This window comes from Lissotriton vulgaris, chromosome 10 (assembly GCF_964263255.1).
Source record: "Lissotriton vulgaris chromosome 10, aLisVul1.2, whole genome shotgun sequence".
Lineage (NCBI taxonomy): Eukaryota > Metazoa > Chordata > Amphibia > Caudata > Salamandridae > Lissotriton > Lissotriton vulgaris.
The window spans coordinates 1152926247-1152949279 of NC_141698.1; positions in this window are offsets into that span (position 1 = coordinate 1152926247).

Below are 23033 nucleotides of genomic sequence, written 5' to 3' on the forward strand. Positions count from 1 at the left end.
TGCGCCAACACCCTCGCCCCACTCAGGAAACCCTCCATCAACCACTCCAGTAGGAAAGCCGCCTGGTTCACCGAAGAACTCCAAACCTCTAAACGCACATGCCAGAAGCTGGAGAAGAAATGGCTCCACGACCTCACACCAGACAGCCATGCAGCCCACAAGGACGCCACCCCCAGACATCACCACCTCATCAGAAAAGCCAAGAGATCTCCCTTCAAAGCCCACCTGGACAACAACGCACATGACAGCAAGGAACTTTTCAACATAGTGAAGGAACTCTCCAACCCCAGCGCCAACACCAATGACATCCCGCCCTCACAGGGTCTGTGCGACTCACTGGCCACCTACTTCCATCGCAAGATCGCCAACATCCACGACAGCCTCAACACCTCATCCGCCCCGACCACAACAGACCCCACCCCAAGTGCCACCTGCAACAACCAGCTGACCTCCTGGTCCCACGTCAGCAACGACAAGACATGCAAGGTTGTGAACCCCATCCACTCAGGATCTCCATCAGACCCCTGCCCACACCATGTTTTCAACAAAGCTGACGCAACCATCTCACCCCAACTACGGAAGGACATCAACATCTCCTTCGACACAGCGACATTCCCGGAAAGCTGGAAGCACGCCGAAATCAACGCCCTCCTCAAAAAACCCAAGGCGGACCCCAAAGACCTCAAGAACTTCCAGCCCATCTACCTGCTCCCCTTCCCGGCAAGGTCATCGAGAAAATCACCAACATCCAGCTGACCCGTCGACTCGAGGACAACAACATCCTAGACCCATCCCAGTCCAGATTCAGACGAAACCACAGCACCAAAACAGCCCTCATCGCCACCACAGATGACATCAGATGCCAGCTAGACAACGGCGAAACTTCAGCCCTCATCCTCCTGGACCTGTCAGCCACCTTCGACATGGTCTGCTACTGCACACTAAGAACACGCCTCCAAGAAGCCAGAATCCAGAAGAAGGCCATGGACTGGACCACGTCCTTCCTCTCCGGCAGAAGCCAGAGAGTCCACCTCCCACCCTTCCGATCCAAAGCCACTGACATCATCTGCGGCGTACCCCAAGGCTCATCCCTCAACCCGACCCTGTTCAACATCTACATGACCCCCCTCGCACAAGTGGCCCGCCAGCACGACCTGAGCATCATCTCCTACGCCGACAACACCAAACTCATTCTCTCCCTCACCAAGTACCCGAACACCACTAAAACCACCCTCCACGAGGGAATGAAGCCAGTAGCCAAATGGATGAGGAAAAGCTGCCTGAAGCTGAACTCGGACAAGAGGAAAGTCCTCATCCTCGGCCCCACCCCCTCTGCATGGGAAGACTCCTGGTGGCCGACCACACTAGGAACAGCTCCTACACCCATGGACCACGCACGCAACCTAGGATTCATCCTCGACTCCTCCCTCTCCATGACAAAGCAGGTAAATGCCATCTCCTCCTCCTGCTACAACAACCTCCACATGCTCCGCAGGATCTACAAGTGGAACCCGACAGACACCAGAAGAACGGTGACCCAAGCCCTCGTCAGCAGCAGGCTGGACTACGGCAACGCACTCTATGCAGGAATCCTGGCCAAACATCTGAGACGACTACAACTCATCCAAAACGCCTCCGCCCAACTGATCCTAAACGTCCCCCGCCGCAGCCACATCACCTTCCACCCAAGAGACCTGCACTGGCTCCCAGTCAACAAGAGGATCACCGTCAAGCTCCTCACCAGGCCCGCCAGCTCCGCTCAGCCAGCCTCACTCTTGCGGCAGTCCCGCGCATCCAACGAACATCCTCCGGCGGCAGATCCTTCTCCTTCCTCGCCACCAAGACCTGGAACCCCCTCCCCTCCCATCTGTGGCAGACCCAAGACCTGCTCGCCTTCAGAAGGCTCCTCAGACCTGGCTCTTCGAGTGGTAGCAGCACCCACCTCCCCCAGCGCCTTGAGACCCTCACGGGTAAGTAGTGCGCTTTACAAGTTCTCTGATTGATTGATTGATTGACTTGTAGTTGCGCCAACCTTTAAAAGAGCCTGCTGGGAAGGACCCCGTTTTGTGAGTAGCACCTCAAAGATATGGAAGTCCTGCCCTTTTGTACCTTAAGCCATCCTCTAATCTACTTCATTTCAGGACCTCATTGAACACCTAACTTTTTAATCAATAACCTAACATAGTTGTGCTTATTTTTCAACCATATTGTGCTATTTTGTCCCCTGACAGCACCAAGACACCTTCAGGTATTCAAGTGCCCTACAAACCATAATACCATTACACCTCTGGCCAATGTATGCTGATCATACACTCCTGGTTAAGATAAAGGTACTCTTGAATAGATTTCCACTAAGGGAGCTGATATTGAGCTTCTACAGGGGCCACATTTCCTTGAAGAAGATGTTCGCAGATTGATCTCCTGCTTTTATCACCACCAGTGGTACTCTATGGCACCTACTAAAATGAGAGGAATTGCAATGCTAGCAATCCGAGGAAAAGAAGGCATCCAGCTAACAGCAGACTGTACCAAAAAAGGAAAAGAGGGGTAAATGTTGACACTAACTGGTTATGGGGAACATTTGTTCGCACCAACATTTGTTTAGTAATGTTTTAATTAATGTATGTTTGAATATTTATTTATCTGGATATCTTTTTTATATATGTATTCTTCTGCTTTTATGATCTGTTCACAATTATCGAATAAAGCTGTGTGAAATTAAATGACTGTGTAATATCTGACGCCATTCTTGGATAATGTAAGTGCACAGGAAAGCCATAAAAAGACGTGGGCAGGATACTCATCATTACAAATTTCCTAGCTCCATGATGACTTCATGGTAGCCTAAGATGTTTGGTACCTAACATATTATCCTAATAAATCTTCACTGATGCCTGTGGGGGATTTATTAATAAATGCACACAGGAGAACCTTTAGAGGGTCCCCTGAGACCTACCAGAACTGGTTGTCTTAGCCAGCCTGCCATGACCAGACATGTTTCTGACCCCTTTGAAATAGTAGCAGACAACATTTTTGGCCCAATGGACCCTCAAACAGCATCAGGGAGCTGGTTTATGCTGGCAGAAGTGGATCATGCTATCAGGTACGCTGAAGCTATTCCCCTTAGGACTACCACTCCTCCTGCAGTGGCCAGGGTCCTCCTTGGTATCTTTACCAGAGTGGATTTTCCTAAGGAGGTGGTGTCAGACAGAGGAGCCAACTTCTTGTCTGCATACCCGAAACATTTGTGGAAAAAGTATGGTGTGACCTACCATTCAATTTCCCATACCAGCCACAAACCAATGAACCTGTTGAAAGATTCATCAAGACATTGAAACAAATGATTGGTCGACTCCCTGAAAGACTCAGAAGGAGATCGGATGTCTTACTACCATGCCTGCTTTTCGCTTACAGAGAAGTGCCACAGATTAGTGCGGGGTTCTCACCCTTTGAACTTCTGTTTGGTCATTCTAGACGGGTGCTACTGTGTTTTGTTAAGGGAGGCTGGGAGAGACCTCTTACAGAGGCTCAACAGGATATTGTGGATGATGTTCTTGGCATGGAAAAAGCAAGCAAAAACCTTGAGGTCAGCCAAGAACTCCAGAAGCTCTGGTATGACCAACAGGCTGCCATGATGGAGTGCCAACCAGGACAGAAGGTGTGGGTTTTGGAGCCTGTGGCTCCTAGGGCTCTCCAAGACAAGTGGAAGAGACTCTACCCTATCTTAGAACAATAATTGGAAGTCACCTACCTGGTGGACTTTGGCAGTTGAAGGAGCCCTAAAAGGGTCATCCATGTCAACTGCCTTAAACCCTACCATGACAAGGCTGAAGTGACCATGCTCATGGTTACAGATGATGATCAAGAAGCTGAGAGTGAACCTCTCCCCGACCTCTTCTCAGAAAAACCCTAAAGATGGGTCTGTTGATGGAATGTTATTATCAGACACCCTCACTGACCAACAGCAAGCTGTTTGCAGGCAAGTCCTATGTCAGTTTGCTGGGCATTTCTCTTTGACCCCTGGTCTGACGAACTGGTGTGCACATGTGGACCCAGGTGACAGCCTACCTGTCAAAACAAAACTTTGCAGACAGACTGATCATGTTAAAGAAAGCACCCAAGCTGAAGTAAGCAAGATGCTTGAATTGGGAGTCCGTGTACCCTCTGAGCCAGCCAAGTTGTCTTAGACCCAAGCCTCATTCCCAGGGTAGAAAGAAAGACATTTGGTTTTTTATTGACTAAAGGGGCCTCAACGCTGTAACTAAGACTGATGTACACACAATTCCTAGGGCTGACATATTGATTGACAGATTAGGGACAGCCAAATATCTCAGTACATTTGATTTCACATCAGGATACTGGCAGACAGGTCTGACCCCTGGAGCCAAAGATAAATACACATTCTCAGCCCCAGATGGCCATTTTAGGTGTTCTGTATTGCCCTTTGAATTAAAGAATGCCCCTGCCACCTTACAAGGGTTAGTGAATAAAGTCCTTGCAGGGCCGGAAGCCTATTGTGCAGCGTATCTGGATGATATTGCTGTCTTTAGCTTCTCCTGCCAGGATCACCTGTTTCATCTTGGCAAGGTCCTTGAGGCTCTGAGAAGGGCAGGCCTCACTATCAAGTCAAATGTGAGATAGGGCAGGGCAAAGTTGTATACTTGGGCCACCTTGTAGGTGGAGGCCAAGTTCAACCCCTACAACCCAAAATCCTGACAATTTTGGACTGGGTAGCTCCAACAAACCAGTCCCAAGTCAGGGTGTTCCTTGGCTTGACTGGGTACTACAGGAGGCTTGTGAGACGGCATGGGTCCATTGTAACCCCCACACTGAATCACCTTCCAAAAGAATGCACAAGAAAGTGAACTGGACAATGAGCTGTCAAACAGCTTTTGGCACTCTGAAGTAAGCAATGTGATCAGCTCCCATTCTGAAAGACCCATATTACTCCAAGCAGCTCATCGTGCAGACAGGTGCCTCTGAAAATGAGATAAGAGTGGTCCTTTCTCAGATCAATGATGAAGGCCATGGCCAATCAGTTGCTTTCATAAGCAGAAGACTACTCCCCAGAGAGAAGTGTTGGAGTCCCATTGAGAGGAACACTTTGCTGTGGTTTGGTCCTTGAAGAAGCTGAGACCATACCTTTTGGGACCTCGCTTCCTAGTTCAAACCTACCACAGGCCTTCCATATGGCTAATGCAAATGAAAGGTGTAGAACACAGTCCTAGAACTGCCCATGTAAATGCAGATGGCCTTCCCAGGTTCTTCCTCTTAGATATGGAAGACTCTCTAGGAAAAGGTTTGTCTCATACTCTTTTTTTTTTTTTTTGTAGAAAAGAGCCTATCGTTTGACATGGTTAGCCCCCACTTTTTGCCTGGAACATGATTTAATTTGAAATGAAAGTGCACTGGGTCCCTGCCAACAAGGTCCCCAGTGCCATAGCTCTTTCTAAACTGTACCACGATTAGCACAACTTCAACCATCCGTATAAGTCCCTGTTAAATGGTAGCCCTGGTTCCCAGGACTTGGAAACTTTGGAGGGTCTACTAGGGCAGCAGCACAACTTGTGCTATCCTAGAGCCCCTTCATCAAGGCTATGCAGACTGCCATTGCAGGCTGTGTGTCTTGGTGAGGAGAAAACCGAAGGGTCAACAGGGTACACAGCCCTGTGTGCTATCCCTCACAGCACTGCATGAGATATAGGTAAGTCACCCCTAATGCAGGCCTTATAGCCCTAAGGCAGTGTGTACTATATCCCATGTGTGAGCAGATATGACCCTGCAATATCTGAGCCCATTCTTGCATAATGTAATTGCGGGATACTCATCATCATGAGTTTCCTAGCTCCATGAGGGCTTCACTCCACCATCCGATGTTTGGTACCAAACATCTTGCTTTGACAAATCCTCACTGATACCAGCAGGGGATTTATTAATAAAAGCACACAAGAGACCCTTTGGAGGGTCCCCTGAAAGTCCACTTGCACTGGTGTGATCTTTGACTAGCCTTAGTCCAACTCCCACAACCCAATATATTTATGACACCATGGGGGACGAGGGCCATTGCTCTCACGAGGCCAGAAAAAAAGCCTGTTCTGGGTGGAAGTGATAATACCTTCCTCAAAGCCAGAACTGCATCACAGAGCGCGGAGCTTCAAAGGCCATGCCACTTTTGAAGTCTACCCATGGCCATCTGTTGTTAGAAGCAGATGCCAACCCCCCAGTCTTGCTCTACGTTTGGCTAGAGGACTAGCAGCTAAATTGGTAAGATTAGAAGGTATGCCCACTTGAAGCCAGCACCACCACTCAGATGGGACAGCTGAGGTGAACTCCCCAAATCAGTTTCCTCCATCTTTCTTTGGAGGAAACTAGCCATTCAGAGTCAGGGATATGCCCACTCTCCACTTGGGGGGAGCAAATAGAGGGTGTACACGCCCTAATGTTAGGCAGCCTATTGGCTACTACCTGTCCCTCCCTTTAACACTCCTACATTTTGAATTTAGTTTGCTACCTGAGACCTTGACTTCAGATTAGACAGATGAAGGTAAGAAACACAAGGATATGTGCTGCTGACCCAAGAATTGAGTCCTGCTGCTGAGACATTGATGACAACCCCTGACTGCTGCCTGAAGGAATTGTGATCTGCAGCCCCCACCTACAACCTGTGAGACCTCCAAGAAACCTCGGAGCCACTCCAGGATTCAAAACATTTCTGGGAACGTCCCTCTGGTCTAATGGCACTAGTTCCCTGCATAGCACAGAAAAAAATCTCCATGTGGTGAAGACTGGCATGGACTGTGGCAATGCGATTCGACACGACAACACAAGTTGCAGCAACCAAGGCTTGTTGATCACCAGTCCAGTAACCGACCCCTTTAGTGCATCCACCAACAAGAGGGCTCCTCACAGCACCTGTGACCAATGCTAGAAACAGCCCTGCTACTGTGAGCCTGCAACCGCTTCCTGGTGGTACCAACTGTGTGAAGCATCAACTTCGGCACAACCGCCATAACTGCAATGGACTGCCCGAGGCGCACTTGTGGCCTGACCGGAGCCTCTGAACCAGGTAACACAGAACTTCCTGTTGAACCTGAGCCCTGGGACTCCCAAGATTCTCCAGATTCTCCAGAAGTAGAACTCCCTCCAAACTCTAAGTGACCGTTGTCACCCAAAACTCCACTGTGGAGTGATGCTTCCATTGACCGCAACAGTAAATGTATTGGAAGTACTTTGCTACCTTACCCTATTGCCTTCTCTCCATTGACTGCGAAAGTAAATGTTTTGAAGGTGCCCGAAAATCTATTGGATCCTATGCTAACCAATTACCTTCTCTCCATTGACCGTGATGCTAAATGTCTGATGGTAAACAGATTGTATGGTGTTTTCCGCATTGTGCTAAAATACTGAAATAATCCATATCTCGAACTGCAGTGTTTTGAAAATCAATATACAAAATATAATTCACTGTAGAACAAAGGTCTTAGTTTCCAAATATTTATAAAAATACGTATGATTTTTGCAAATTGGTCTCCAATTTATTCTTGAGTGTGTGTATCATTTATGGCTTCTGTGAGTAACAACAAATGCTTAGCACTGCCACTTGATAAGCCGAACTGCTAGCTCACACTACCACAAAATAGAGCATGAGTGTTATCTATTTTGCCTCTGATGACCCAATAGAGATTCACTGGACTCTTGCATGGTGAAACTTCATGAGTTCTGACCTCCTCCCAGCTGCCTTGGCCTCAGGATCAACGAGTCACATATACCTCTCACTGAGTCTTGCATAGTTCCTCTCTAAATTATCCTTAAGTGGTGGTTTGTATGTTTGTATTGGGGTTCCTGATATTTCTATGACTCATGGGAGTGCTGAGTGTGAAGTGGTGCCTTCTTCGTATTGTTGAATATTGAAGGTGTAACAGGGATGACTTAGTGTTCATCAATTCAAGCCAAGTCACTTGGATGTCACCAGATGGAGACATGTCTGGCTGAAGGAAAGAAAGGAAGGTAAATGACAAAGGCCAGGTTCAGAGACACAAGGACTGTCATCTGCTCTTTGTCAAACCCCAGACAAGTCCAAGATATCTCTACTGCCACCTGAGTAGAGAACAGCAAGACGTTGAAGGATTTTTGAAGAAAGTCACCCTGAATGCTCGATGCCCTAACAACAACATTTGATTCTAAAGAGAAATTTTAACACTTGGCTATGTGGTCAACTCCTCTTTCCCTCCGCTCTCTAACTGATTTTAAACCCACTATTTATTTATTCCTCCGCAGTGTGGAATTAATGGTCCCACTACTGGCAATTCTTTGAGAGAAGCACTTCCCTTCGGGATCCTACTGGGAGGGTCATTCCTCCGTTACCCAGGTGAGCAGAAATGAAAAGCTGTAACGGATATAAGAAAAACAGGGATCAGGCTAATAAGTAAAATAAATGCCTTTTCCTTTTTAGTTATTATTCAAGTCCAATACGTCCTACCATAGACGCCGACACGTAAGAAATCTAGTATATTCGTCTCTCAACCAATGGCTATATGACCCCTTAAGTATGAGATTAATAATTTAGAATGTGCACATTTCTCACTAGAACAGAACAATACAGCTCTACATCAACAAGAAGTTGAGAATTTCACGTTTCATTGGGTATAACCAACATACCCAATCCCAGGTGAGCCGCATTTATAGGCACTGGTCTCTGTTGCATTTAGACTTAACATAGCAGACAGATTACAAATTAGATCCCCCCTCTTTTACAGAATCGCGTCCAAAATAGTGTCGAATTTTAATACTGAAGGTCGTTTGTGAAATCCAAGCCATCCCAACAGAACAGATTAACACAATTCTTTCCACACCTCAACCCAGCGTGGTTAAATGAAGGTGAGTGGTAAAGTGGGCATTTAAGTACGTAGCCCTAAACTTTCCCTCGCAGAATCCAATTCTAAACAACACCATCTTTTTAAATTCTCTAGGCTGTTCTGCTATCCACCACAGTCCTGATGAAGACCCGTTTTTGACTTCACATGCTTGCTAGTTAAGGGTCGAAACGTTGACGATCAAGTGGACTCTGTGCATACATATCATGTACCATTTCTGATTTATACTGTGTACATTGTGATAATTGTGTAATACGCATAGGCCACACGTTTTCCTTTCTTCCATTTTTTACAACAATTGTACAGTATTCACCTTGCGCCGTAATCACTGAGCACCTTAAGTCACTTCTTGCACTATTCACTAAACTAGTGTTTATGAATGACTATAATTGATAAAATAGTACATAAATACGTAGATGGTCTCTGGATTCTGCTTTGTGTGTTTTAAATATCTACATAACTTTATGAGATAACAAAAGTAATTTTGTGTTCCCCAATGAACCAACTGTTTTTGAATACAACTCCTCTTTGCATCAACACCATCATGTATTTGACCCTTTTTTACATTTATAGAAGACAACCCCTTTTGAGACTTAAATCGTGTTCCATTCCCATTAGAAACACTTTCCCCAATAGGTTTAACTTCGGAAGGGAGTGTTATAGACATTTTCAAATTTAGTAAAGTAACTGTTGAATTATTTGCTTGAATAACATAGGTTATTTGAAGCAGATAGGAAGTGGGTGCGGGAGTAGACAAAAACAACGTAATACTATTAAGAGATAAATACCTAAAGGTCCATACAAAAAATATTAGAGAACAGATAAGCGTAATAACAAGATGAAATTAATAGTATTTTATTGTACAGTTAACTAAAACCTTAACAAACAAGCCTATCTATAGCAGATAATCAGACATAAGTTAAAACCAAGAGAAGATCCATTATCGCCGATGGCGCGCCAAAGGCAAGCCCGTCTGCGCCCGTCCGCGCCAGACCGATGCCAGATGCCAGACACTCTGCCCTTTTTGCCTTTTACCCCCCTTCTCTGTTGTACTTCTTTTCCCTAACATGGCAATCAATAAATATACAAGCTGAGAGCTACATAGTTCAAACAGAGTGTCTCTGGGTGCCCAGGTCTGCCGTCAGACCACATTGCCTCAAGTCAAAAACACCAAACCCAAATCCCACCAACCCAACAGATACCCCACCACCAGTAAAAATCTCAACACAGATAACACCATCCTAAACTCTAGCAATGCACATCGGCCACACAACCTGACCTGTCTATACTGTAATGCACGCTCCTTACCCAAGCATGCTCTGGACATCTGAACCTTACTAAACTCAGAAAAATCTGATCTCCTCTTTATTACCGAGACTTGGTTGCAAGAGTCCTCTCTGCCCGATATAGCTACAGCCCTTCCACCCAACTATTGTCTAATTAAATAGGATAGGAAGGATAGAAGAGGTGGAGGACTAGAAATTGCTTTCAACAGCAAACTGAAAGCTCACATCGCGGAATCCCACCAGTCAGACTGGGGAGAACTTTGTGTTTTCACTATCGAGCTCTCCAACAAAGAATCCCTTAAAGGAGGTCTCCTTTACCGCCCTCCTGGTTCTAAAACTCACTTTATTAATAAATTGTACGAAATAATCGCCCCTCACATCCTAGCCTCCAATAACCTGTGTCAGACCCACACACCATAGATCTTATCACCAGCCTAAGCGCGCTTGGATTAAATCAACTAGTCACCATCCCTACACACTCTGCCAGCCACTTGCTAAACCTATTATTCTCGAATGCATCTCATATCCTCTCTGTCCAGGAATTCCCAGTCTTATGGTCAGATCATCATGTAATAAAAATTTGGATCCAAGGGACGCAGAGATGCTCTCCCCCATCACGTGAACTTAAGCTATTTCGACCGTGGAGAAACATTCATTAAGAGCCCTTTTCTACCCACTTCTCCATCCCTTCAATGACAGAAACTACTCAAATTGACAAATCTACTAAAGATTTGGAAACCGCAATAAGCAACACATTTGACATTATCGCCCCCGTCAAGGCCGTCAAATGTTCAGTTAAAACTCTCGCCTTGATACACACCCGATTGAAAAAGCGACAACAACACAGCTCGGAAGGCTAAAACGCAAATGGCGACAGTTGCAAAATGAACACGATAAGCAACAACACAAAAAACTGCACAAAATTTACATTGGCCACATTGCCTCACCTAAAAAACATACCTTGCCAGCAGAATAGATCAAGCTTCCAATTCACACAAGGAACTCTATAAAATTATCAAAGAATTCACCAACCCCTTTGCATGCCAAACTTCCCTCAAATCCTCCCAAGAGTGGGTTGACAAACTCTCATCCTACTTCAAAGAGAAAATAGACAATATCTTTAATCAATTTCCTCTCACCACCAACCCCCCTACGAAAAATAATTCAACCTGCACGCTATCCTCCCCCTCTCTTATGCAATTTCGCACAATAACTGAGGAAGAGGTGGGCCTAACCCTTAATAAGATAAAATCAGGATCCCCAGATGATCCAGCATCTGCCCAAATTATCTCTAAAATCGCTCCGGTCCTGATTCCTCACCGACACCTTCAAACTCTGCCTCACACAATCCACAGTTCCCAAACACTGGAAAGAAGCCACCATCTGTCCAATTCTAAAAAATCCCACTGCTGATCCAACCCAACTCTCCAATTATCATCCCATTTCCCTCTTACCTCTGTTTGGAAAAACAATGGAATCACTGATTAATCACCAGCTCTATCACTACTTGGAACAAAATAAACTACTTAATCCATCCCAATCTGGCTTTCGGGCAACATCAGGCTCTCTCTTGATGCCAAGCAATCTACAGTCCTGATCCTGCTCGATCTCTCTGCGGCCTTCGACACCATCTCCCACAGCACCCTGCTGCTCCGTCAGTCGGAGATTGGTGTTGGAGGCACAGCCTTTGGATGGATCAGGAGCTATCTGTCTGATAGGTCCTCCAAGGTCCAAATTGGCCCCTTTGTGTCCAAAAAACAGAGCATTGACAAAGGTGTCCCCCAGGGCTCGATATTGAGCTCGACTCTCTTCAATCTTTATGTGTACCCATTAGCAAAAATCATCCGTAACTATGGGTTTGACACAGTGTCATACGCTGATGACACGCAACTCCTGATCACAATCGGGACAGACCCTGGTGACACCAAAGTCAGATTTTCCAACTGTATGGCATCAGTCAATGATTGGATGGCTGACAACCACCTGTTACTGAATGCCAGTAAAACACGGGTCCTGCTCTTTGGTAACACGCACAAAGTCTGGACCAACGACTGGTGGCCACCGGTCCTAAGCCCATGTCCCCCACCTAAATATTCAGCACGCAATTTAGGCTTTATCAAAGAACACAAGATCTCCATGGCTGAGCACATTAATACCATTGTGCGCACCAGCTTTGGCATCCTGAGAACCCTAAAAAAATCTTTAAGTGGATTCCACTTTCTTCTTGGATGATCCTTGTCCAAGGCCTCATCATCAGCCATTTAGACTATGGCAATGTATTACTCGCAGGCAGCAACGAGGAACACCTGTCTAAACTTCAGGTGTTGCAGAACACGGCAGTCAGAGTGGTTCTCAATCTTCCTCGTCGCTCTCATTCAGCTCCCTCTCTGAGGGCCCTACACAGGCTGTCCGTGAAAAAAAGGATAATTTAAAAAACTTGCTGCATAATTAAAAAAACTCTTAACGGCAATGGACCCATGTATCTTGCAAATAAGCTAAGAAGGTACGCACCAGCCTGATCTCTCCGCTCATCCAGCAAACTACCTCTCGCCATACCCAAAGTTCAAACTATCAGAACGGGGGACAGAGCATTCTCAAAACTCGGTCCAGAAATGGGGAACTCGCTTCCTATCCAGCTATGTGATGAACGCAATCACAAAAGCTTTCGCAAACTCCTGAAAACGTGCCTCTTCAGGCACGAGTGAGTCATCCACTGTAACCCTTCTACACCCGCTGGCGCTGTGAGACCTATGGGTGATACATGCACCTAACAAATACCAAATACAAATACAAATTATAAAATCAAACCGACAATCAGAAATACCAGGTGCAGCAGCAATTTAAAAAAAAGACAAGAGTGTCATAACCAACATTTTGTCGCAAGGACAAGGAGAGCAATGAGAAAAGGGAAAAACAGAACATCCCAGGATATTTTCAAATATTGACTACTATCATTCAATAAGGTGCAGTATACAATGCCAATAAAAGGAAGGATTTTTTAAAATAGTTCAAGGACTCTCAGAAAGTACTTTACAGATTACATATTAGGGATTGCGATTGAGCACAGAAAATCCTAAATCAGAGACATGTAACAAATAAGCAAGGAGTATTGTAACAAGCAAGTGTAGTGCACAGATAAAAAAAGCAGGCTGTGTGATGAACAAGGAGGGGGATTGCAGGATTGCCACGGAAGATATCAGGGTACAGATTCTGAAAGGTGTCATGCAACGCAGCACAGCACCCAGAGATGCTGAGCCGCGTTGTGTGACAGGGAGAGAGCAGGAAAGCACCATATTCTGTGTGGCTCACCGGTTAGAGTCCGCAGACCCAGAAGCATAGGTCGGCCCGGGACCAGGGTTAAATTCCCGACGTGGCAGGGTACAGAACCAATGTCAGCGGGCTCGATAAATCTCGCCTCAGTGCCTCTCTAACCATGGGTCCCACGCTGCAACTCTGGGCAATAGCTTGCTTAACCCCTTCTGTGCTGCTCGAATTTTGCTGCGGTGCTGAATGTTCCATTGGGCCTATGGAACCATGACGGAACGGTTCCGTCATAAGCACATGCCAACCGACGCTCATGACGGAACCGTTCCGTCATGAGCATGGAAGGGGTTAATCTCCACAACGGCCCCCTCGCTGCCGGGGATGCCTGGCTTCACCTTGGGGATGCTCAATTATTATTATTATAATTAGGTTTCATTCCCGGCGCTAAAACCAAATGAGAGGGGGAGAGTCAGAAAGGAAGGTTGCTACAGGTTGAATAACCAAGTTTTTACCTGTCTGCGAAACTTAAGGTAGCAGGGTTCAGTTCGTAACAGAAGAGGAAGGGAATTCCAAAGTGAGGGGGCCAGCCAGGCGAAGGAGCCGCCACCCATTCTGGATCTTTTGATTCTAGGAACCGAGAACAAGTGCTGATTAGATGATCAAAGAGTGAGGGGGGGGACAGTAGTGCTGAACCAAAGAGTTAAGGTAGGGAGGGGCCAGGCCAGCATTTTTTCTGTACATGAAGCAAGGGCCTTAAATGTTGTGCGGCTTTCAATGTGCAGCCAGTGCAGAGTGCATAGAGAATTGGAGGTAGGGGATGTATTGGGGAGTTTACAGAGGAGTCGCGCTGCCATATTCTGGACTGTCTGTAATTTACAAATCACTTCTTTGCAGGCTCCCAGGAGAAGAATGTTCCGAATGTCCTGAGCCTCATGAAGGCGGTCGCTCCCCCACGCTGCTCCTGACCCGAGCTGGTATCGTAGAGCTGCTCGCACTATAGTTGCTCAAAAGCTGACATCTGGGAACTGCTAGCATCTCGCTTCTTTCTGGTGAAGAATTGGCTTGGTAGTTTGGTCTGCCCCGTTCCCATGATGCACTGGGCCAGGGACAGACTAATTTGCATATAGCCAGGTTCTGAGCTGGGATGGGGCAGTGAGCTAAATACCGGTGATGGATCAAGCACTGATCTTTGGACTGTGTAAGAGTGGTCTGCTTCATTCAGACACTCTGTTCATCACCACCCCCTTTTCTGAATCGCCTTTGGCCACTATAGGTGTGGCAGGGTATACTCAGACATGAGTCCCTTGCTCACTGCTCCATCAGGATTCAGGCAAGCCGGGCCGACGACGGCTGAAATGCCAGAAACCGGTCCCCGGAAGCTTGTCTCCTTTCTGGTGAAGAATTGGCTTGGTAGTTTGGTCTGCCCTGTTCCCGTGATGCACTGGGCCAGGGACAGACTAATTTGCATATAGCCAGGTTCTGAGCTGGGATGGGGCAGCAAGCTAAATAACGGTGATGGATCAAGCCCTGATCTTTGGACTGGGTAAGAGTGGTCTTCTTAATTCAGACACTCTGTTCATCACCACCCCCTTTCCTGAATCGCTTTTGGCCACTATAGGTGTGGCAGGGTATACTCAGACATGAGTCCCCTGCTCACTGCTCCATCAGGATTCAAGCAAGCCGGGCCGACGACGGCTGAAATGCCAGAAATCGGTCCCCGGAAGCTTGTCTCCTTTCTGGTGAAGAATTGGCTTGGTAGTTTGGTCTGCCCTGTTCCCATGATGCACTGGGCCAGGGACAGACTAATTTGCATATAGCCAGGTTCTGAGCTGGGATGTGGTAGTGAGCTAAATACCGGTGATGGATCAAGTCCTGATCTTTGGACTGGGTTAGAGTGGTCTGCTTAATTCAGACACTCTGTTCATCACCACCCCATTTTCTGAATCGCTTTTGGCCACTATAGGTGTGGCAGGGTATACTCAGACATGAGTCCCTTGCTCACTGCTCCATCAGGATTCAAGCAAGCTGGGCCGACGACGGCTGAAATGCCAGAAACCGGTCCCCGGAAGCTTGTCTACTTTCTGGTGAAGAATTAGCTTGGTAGTTTGGTCTGCCCTGTTCCCATGATGCACTGGGCCAGGGACAGACTAATTTGCATATAGCCAGGTTCTGAGCTGGGATGGTGCAGTGAGATAAATAACGGTGATGGATCAAGCCCTGATCTTTGGACTGGGTAAGAGTGGTCTGCTTAATTCAGACACTCTGTTCATCACCACCCCCTTTTCTGAATCGCTTTTGGCCACTATAGGTGTGGCAGGGTATACTCAGACATGAGTCCCTTGCTCACTGCTCCATCAGGATTCAAGCAAGCCGTGCCGACGACGGCTGAAATGCCAGAAACCGGTCCCCGGAAGCTTGTCTTCTTTCTGGTGAAGAATTGGCTTGGTAGTTTGGTCTGCCCTGTTCCCATGATGCACTGGGCCAGGGACAGACTAATTTGCATATAGCCAGGTTCTGAGCTGGGATGGGGCAGTGAGCTAAATAACGGTGATGGATCAAGCCCTGATCTTTGGACTGGGTAAGAGTGGTCTGCTTAATTCAGACACTCTGTTCATCACCACCCCCTTTTCTGAATAGCATCTCGCTTCTTAGCATCTCGCGCTATTAAGGAATAATTTGTTTGTTAGGAGCGCTGTGCCGCCAGACTGCGCTTCGTGTGCTTATCATTGTCCAGTGCTGCTGTACTTTGCCTGTTTGCGTAATTGTGCACTTTTAGTTATTCACTTATCTCGCATTGTCTGCTGCATTGCTTTTCCTGTACCCCAATAGCGCCCTGATTGCCTTAAGGCTCGCCGACATTTTGTTTGTTGTTTGTAGTGCCTCCCAGCCCGGCAAGCGGCCCCGCCCCCGCCTCCCAGCTGACCCTCCATCCCACTACGAGCTCAGGTCCCACCCTCCGAGTGAAGCGATGTGACTGTCCTGAGCCTCATGAAGGCGGTCGCTCCCCCACGCTGCTCTTGACCCAAGCTGGTATCGTAGCGCTGCTCGCACTATAGTGGCTCAAAAGCTGACATCTGGGAACTGCTAGCATCTCGCTTCTTAGCATCTCGCACTATTAAGGAATAATTTGTTTGTTAGGAGCGCTGTGCCACCAGACTGCGCTTCGTGTGCTTATCATTGTCCAGTGCTGCTGTACTTTGCCTGTTTGCGTAATTGTGCACTTTTAGTTATTCACTTATCTCGCATTGTCTGCTGCATTGCTTTGCCTGTGCCCCAATAGCGCCCTGATTGCCTTAAGGCTCGCCGACATTTTGTTTGTTGTTTGTAGTGCCTCCCAGCCCGGGTAGAGGCCCCGCCCCCGCCTCCCAGCTGACCCTCCCTTGCCCCTCCCCTCTCCACCATCCTCTTATGTCTGATGCATTTGCGCGCAGCAGTCACGCGCAGCGGTCGCGCCCTATGCGCGCCGAAGGTGCGCCAAAGGTAAGCCCGTCTACGCCCGTCCGCGCCTGGACCGCGCCCAGCGCCAGACCCCCTGGTCCTCGCAAATCCCTTAACCCCGGACACACACCGCAATGCTACGAAGCTGTCCCGGGACGTACCCACGGTCCCTTCACCTGCCACACCAGCAAATTTACCTGCATCAAGACCCATGACACATCCACTAACCCTAACAACAGCTCCGACTCTAACCACCTGAAGTGCATTCTGCTTAACACCCGCTTGGTCCACAGACACGCCTCTAAACTCTGGGATCTACTAGTACTGGACACTACTTCACCGGACGTCGCCTTCCTTACTGAAACATGGATGAACGCATCATCAACACCCGACATCGCCATAGCCATCCCGGACAACTACAAGATCATCCGGAAAGACCGCACCGTCCAAACAGGAGGAGGCATCGCCATCGTCCGTAAGAACACCATCAAAATCACGACCAGCTCCGACGATATCCTTACAACCGCCAAACACCTCCACTTCCAGATCCACACCGACCCAGGACCACACTCAGAGGCACCCTCATCTACAGGCCTCCAGGAACCCGTAAACAATTCAGCGAAGACATCACTGACTTCATCAGTCTACATGCCCTCGCCTCCGAGAACTACATTCTACTAGGAGACATCAACTTCCACCTGGAAAAGAAGAATGACAGCAACACCACCACCCTTCTTGATAACCTGGCCAATCTCGGCCTCAAACAACTTGTTGACACCCCCACCCATTTAGCTGGACATACGCTCAACCCAATCTTCACCTCCAGCAAACACATCTCCTTTGATCACACCACTGCTCTCCATTGGACGGACCACAGTTGTGTTCACTTCAGCTACAAAACCACCTCGACCCACAACCCCCCACAACCTATTCCCCGAAGAAAATGGAACAAAATCACCACCGACCAACTCCTCACATCGCTCAACCTAAACCCACCGCCATCTCTTCGGACCCAAAACAAGCGGCCATCAAATTCAAACAATGGATCACTCACAGCGCTGACGAGTTAGCACCCTTGAAAAACCATCTGTTGGAATCATACAGGAATCAAGTATTGTTGAAATGAAGATTTAATGTCCAGCACAGCATTAGCAGGTACACAGCTACAGATCCAATGTAAAACTGCCTTTCTGCCTCTACACCTTCTAGAATCCCAGGTCTTTTTGGAATCATAACATGGTGTGTAGAGCAGACATCAGAAGAACAGGCTGATGTCATACAAGCAGATATAAATAAATAAATGACAGAGAAAACACAGAATGTAACACATCCCCCTTTTCCATAAACAAAAGAAAACTAAACATAATCTCTTAACTTTAACGGTCTATTTGTAACACGAACATTACGTTTGATCCTTGGGGCAATGGTGTCTTGATCACCCTGTCCTGAACTATCAGAACTAGGTTGATCTTTAGCACAAATACCATGAACAGAATTGTTACACTTAGCAATTCTTTTTGTGTTCCATAACTTACCATCCTGAGTAATAACAGAATTGGAGAACACTTTTTTAATCTGAATGGGTCTACCAAACTTAGATGATCCTTTATTCATCAAACCAGGTTTTTTAATTCTCACCCAATCCCCTACAACAAAAGTATGCATTTTGACTTTCCATTTTTTGTTATACCAACACATGGTCTTATTTTGTTTTTCTTCAACTCTTTTAGCAGTGTCATGTACACATTCTTTAGTGATTAATTTATCTTGACATTTATCCATAAGCCACCATGGACAAATTTTAGAGGCAGGATCTCTTCCCTTTAATAATTTGAAAGGACTAATTTCAGTTGTTGAATGAGGCGTGATTCGATAAACCCACAACCTCTCTCTTAACTCACTCAACCATTCTCCACGTGTATTAATAACATCAGAAACATATGATTTCAGCACCCTATTAAACCTTTCTACTTGTCCGTTTTCATGTGGTTCGTACAAGGATGTGCACTTGTGTACAATCCCATGTCCCTTCAAAAAAATTTCCATCTCTGACGACTTCAATTGGACACCATTGTCCATAACCAAAATAGAAGGACAGCCCTCTCGAGCAAAAATCTCCTTAAAAAACAAAATTACCGAATTGGTGGTGGCACCGGAAACAAACTTCACCTCTGGCCATTTCAAATGGAAATCAATCAACACCAATGCAAACCGTGAAGTCTCTGGTAACTTCTTAAATGGTCCTGCAATATCAAAAGCTAATTTTTGCCAAGGCATATCCGGCCATTTCACCACCTTTAAAGGTGGAACATTAGTTCTGAGCATCTTTTCACTTGACACGCACTCCGTACACTCCCTTACTGTTCTGTCAATAAACGCATCCATTCCTGGCCACCAAAAGAAACTCCTAATCAACCTCTTCATATGATATGCCTGGGTGTGTCTTATGAGCCAATTTAAGAATCATGTCTTGTATACCTTGCGGTGGAACACATTTGCCTGATTTAAACAAAAAATCATTCTCCATTTCCAATTCATCCGCTACTTTAGCAAACGGTAGCAGCTCTTCCATAATAAGATTTTTCTTGGGCCAACCCTCCATCACTTACTTCTTCAGGGTGCTCCACTTATCATCTTCACAAATGCAACTGTCCCACTTCTCCTCTGTAATCTCTTGGAATTGATCACCCAATACATCAGCAATCGTTAAAGAAAAATCTACCTCTCTAATAACTTCAACATCATCCTGTTTACATGGAAGTCGAGAAAGAAAATCAGCTGTGACATTTTTCTTTCCTGGAACATATTCTGTACTAAAATTGTACTCCTGTAACCTGGATGACAATCTTGCGATTCTGGCTGTAGAATGCCAACCACCACCTGTAGATAAAATATTAACTAGAGGTTTATGATCCGTTCGCAGAACAAACCTACAGCCCCAGACATATAACCTAAAATGTTCGACAGCCCACACACATGCAAGTAACTCTCTCTCAATCATTGCATACTTCCTCTCACAATCATTCAAGGTGCGTGAAGCAAAAGCTACATTCCACTCTTCTTTTCCTTCCCTTTGAGACAAAACACCACCTAACACATATAGGCTAGCATCCACCGTTATTATACACTCCTTCTTCATCCTGAAAGGTTTCAACGTAGGAGCATTAACAATGTCCCTTTTTATCAATTCAAAAGCCTCCTGTTGTTCCTTTGACCATACATACATCACATTCTGTCTTAACAAACTTTGCAGAGGTTCCATTTTAGTAGCAAAACCTTGCACAAATTTACTATAGTATTCACACATTCCTGTGAATGACAATAAATGATCTCTGTTGACAGGTGATGGTGCTTTGACTATGGCATCAACATTGTTTTTTTTAGGAATGATTCCATCTCCAGACAGAGTATGTCCCAGATATTCTACAGTATGTTGGAAAAGTTTGCATTTATGGACTTTTAAAGTAAGGCCATGATCTTCTAATCTCTTGCAAACCTCATACAGATGACCTACATGGTCATTTTAATTTCTTGAAAAAATCAGAATGTCATCCTGAAAACACTTAACGTATTCATCTAAATCTCTGAAAGTCAAAAACATAACCCTTTGAAATACTATCGCAGCTGACGATAGGCCAAAAGGCATTCTTGTATATTGATATAAACCAAAAGGCGTGATAAATGCTGTAAGTTTCTTAGATTCTTCTTTAAGTTCAATCTGATGGTAGGCCGAACGTAAATCCAACGTAGAAAATATTTTGGCACCTTCAAAGATTGATACTACCTCATTGATATTTGGTAAGGGGTGACAGTCTATGACAATATTTGAGTTAAGAGCCCTGAGCTCTACACACACTCTTAATTTTTGATCAGGCTTGCGGACTAAAACTATGGGAGAAACCCACTCAGCCGATTCAATGGTTTCAATTATGCCCTCATCTGATAACTCTTTCAACATATCTTTCAGTTCTTGTCTTACACTAATAGGTACCCCCCTTATTTTTTGTTTCACTGGTGTAGCATTGTCTTTCAAAACAATTTTGTGTGAAAAACTCTTCAGTTTCCCTAATTTGTCACAAAATACATTTTTAAAAGAGTTGATCAGTTTCTGTTCTTCACCATCAATCTTGAAATTATCATCTACGGTGGCAACTTGGTTATATAGTGTATCGTCACATAACATAAGAGGTTCCTCAGCCCTAGGATTTAATATAATACCCAACTTGTATTGGTCACGCCAACCTAGGACATTGACACCCTTTTTGGCAATATAGAGTTTTATGTCAGCGCATCTGTGCTTGAAATGTATGGAAACTTCAAAAAAACCGTCAACTTCAATTTGATTTCCTTCAAAACTAACAGCCTTGATATCTGGTTGTTCCAACTCACTTAAACATCGTTGTTTACTCAACTTCTCAAGAAAATAATGTTCCGTCATAATTGTCCATGGCGAACCTGAGTCTACCATCAAAGTTATGTTAACCTGACACATCACAAAATCAGCATTAGGTGACATTTTTATGTGAGCTGGGACAACATCAATTATTGAAACAACAAAACCTTTGTCAATGATATTTGTATCCTGTAGAGGATCCTGTAGAGTACTAGTGTGAGAGGTTTCATTACAAGTAAGAAATGATACTGCTCCCTTAGAGGTTGTACCATTCCGTTTGAAATCTTTACAAACACTAGCGAAATGTCCTATTCTTCCACAATTTCTACATTCTTTGTTAATTGCAGGACATCCAGGAAAAGAAGCTAAATGTGATTTATTACCACATCTATAACAGGCAGTCATACCACCAGACATTCCTTGAGAATTCCTATTAAACCCTCCTCTGTAATTTTGATGAAACCGAGAAGGTTGAGTACGTTGATAGGTTTGTTGCATATGACTATCATTCCTGAGTTTAACATTACATACTTCTTCTTCTGTTACTTTCTTATTAGCATTATCTTTAACAACTTCCATCCATTTCTCAGATTGTTCTAAAGCTTTAGCTTCTGAAATAGCTTCAGATAATGTGGGATTACCTAAGACCCATAATCTCTCTTGTATTTTCTTATTCTTAACATGTACTATGATTTGATCTCTGATCATTTCATCTGTCAATAACCCAAAATTGCAATGTAGAGATAATGATCTCAAACCTGTAAGAAAATCATCAACATTTTCGTCTGATTTCTGTGCTCGTGTGTAAAATTTAAACCAATTTAAAGCAATACTAGTAACAGGTATAAATCTTCTTTCTATACGTAATAAGGCTTCGTTATAAACATTTAAATTATCACCACTACCATCATTCCGTACCGTAACTTGAGGCAAAGATCTAAAAATAACCTGACCTTCTGATCCTAAACAATGAAGGAAAATACTTTTTTTCTTTCTGCCCCCATGCGTTACCCATCAATTGCTTTCATATATGTGATGAATTCTTCCTTCCATCTTGCCCATGGCATGGGGGGATCACCTTTAGTCTGTAGAAATTTTGCTGGAGGGTCAAACTGCAGGTCCAACCTAGGACATTGACACCCTTTTTGGCAATATAGAGTTTTATGTCAGCGCATCTGTGCTTGAAATGTATGGAAACTTCAAAAAAACCTTCAACTTCAATTTGATTTCCTTCAAAACTAACAACCTTGATATCTGGTTGTTCCAACTCACTTAAACATCGTTGTTTACTCAACTTCTCAAGAAAATAATGTTCCGTCATAATTGTCCATGGCGAACCTGAGTCTACCATCAAAGTTATGTTAACCTGACACATCACACAATCAGCATTAGGTGACATTTTTATGTGAGCTGGGACAACATCAATTATTGAAACAACAAAACCTTTGTCAATGATATTTGTATCCTGTAGAGGATCCTGTAGAGTACTAGTGTGAGAGGTTTCATTACAAGTAAGAAATGATACTGCTCACTAAGAGGTTGTACCATTCCGTTTGAGATCTTTACAAACACTAGTGAAATGTCCTATTCTTCCACAATTTCTACATTCTTTGTTAATTGCAGGACATCCAGGAAAAGAAGCTAAATGTGATTTATTACCACATCTATAACAGGCAGTCATACCACCAGACATTCCTTGAGAATTCCTATTAAACCCTCCTCTGTAATTTTGATGAAACCGAGAAGGTTGAGTACGTTGATAGGTTTGTTGCATATGAC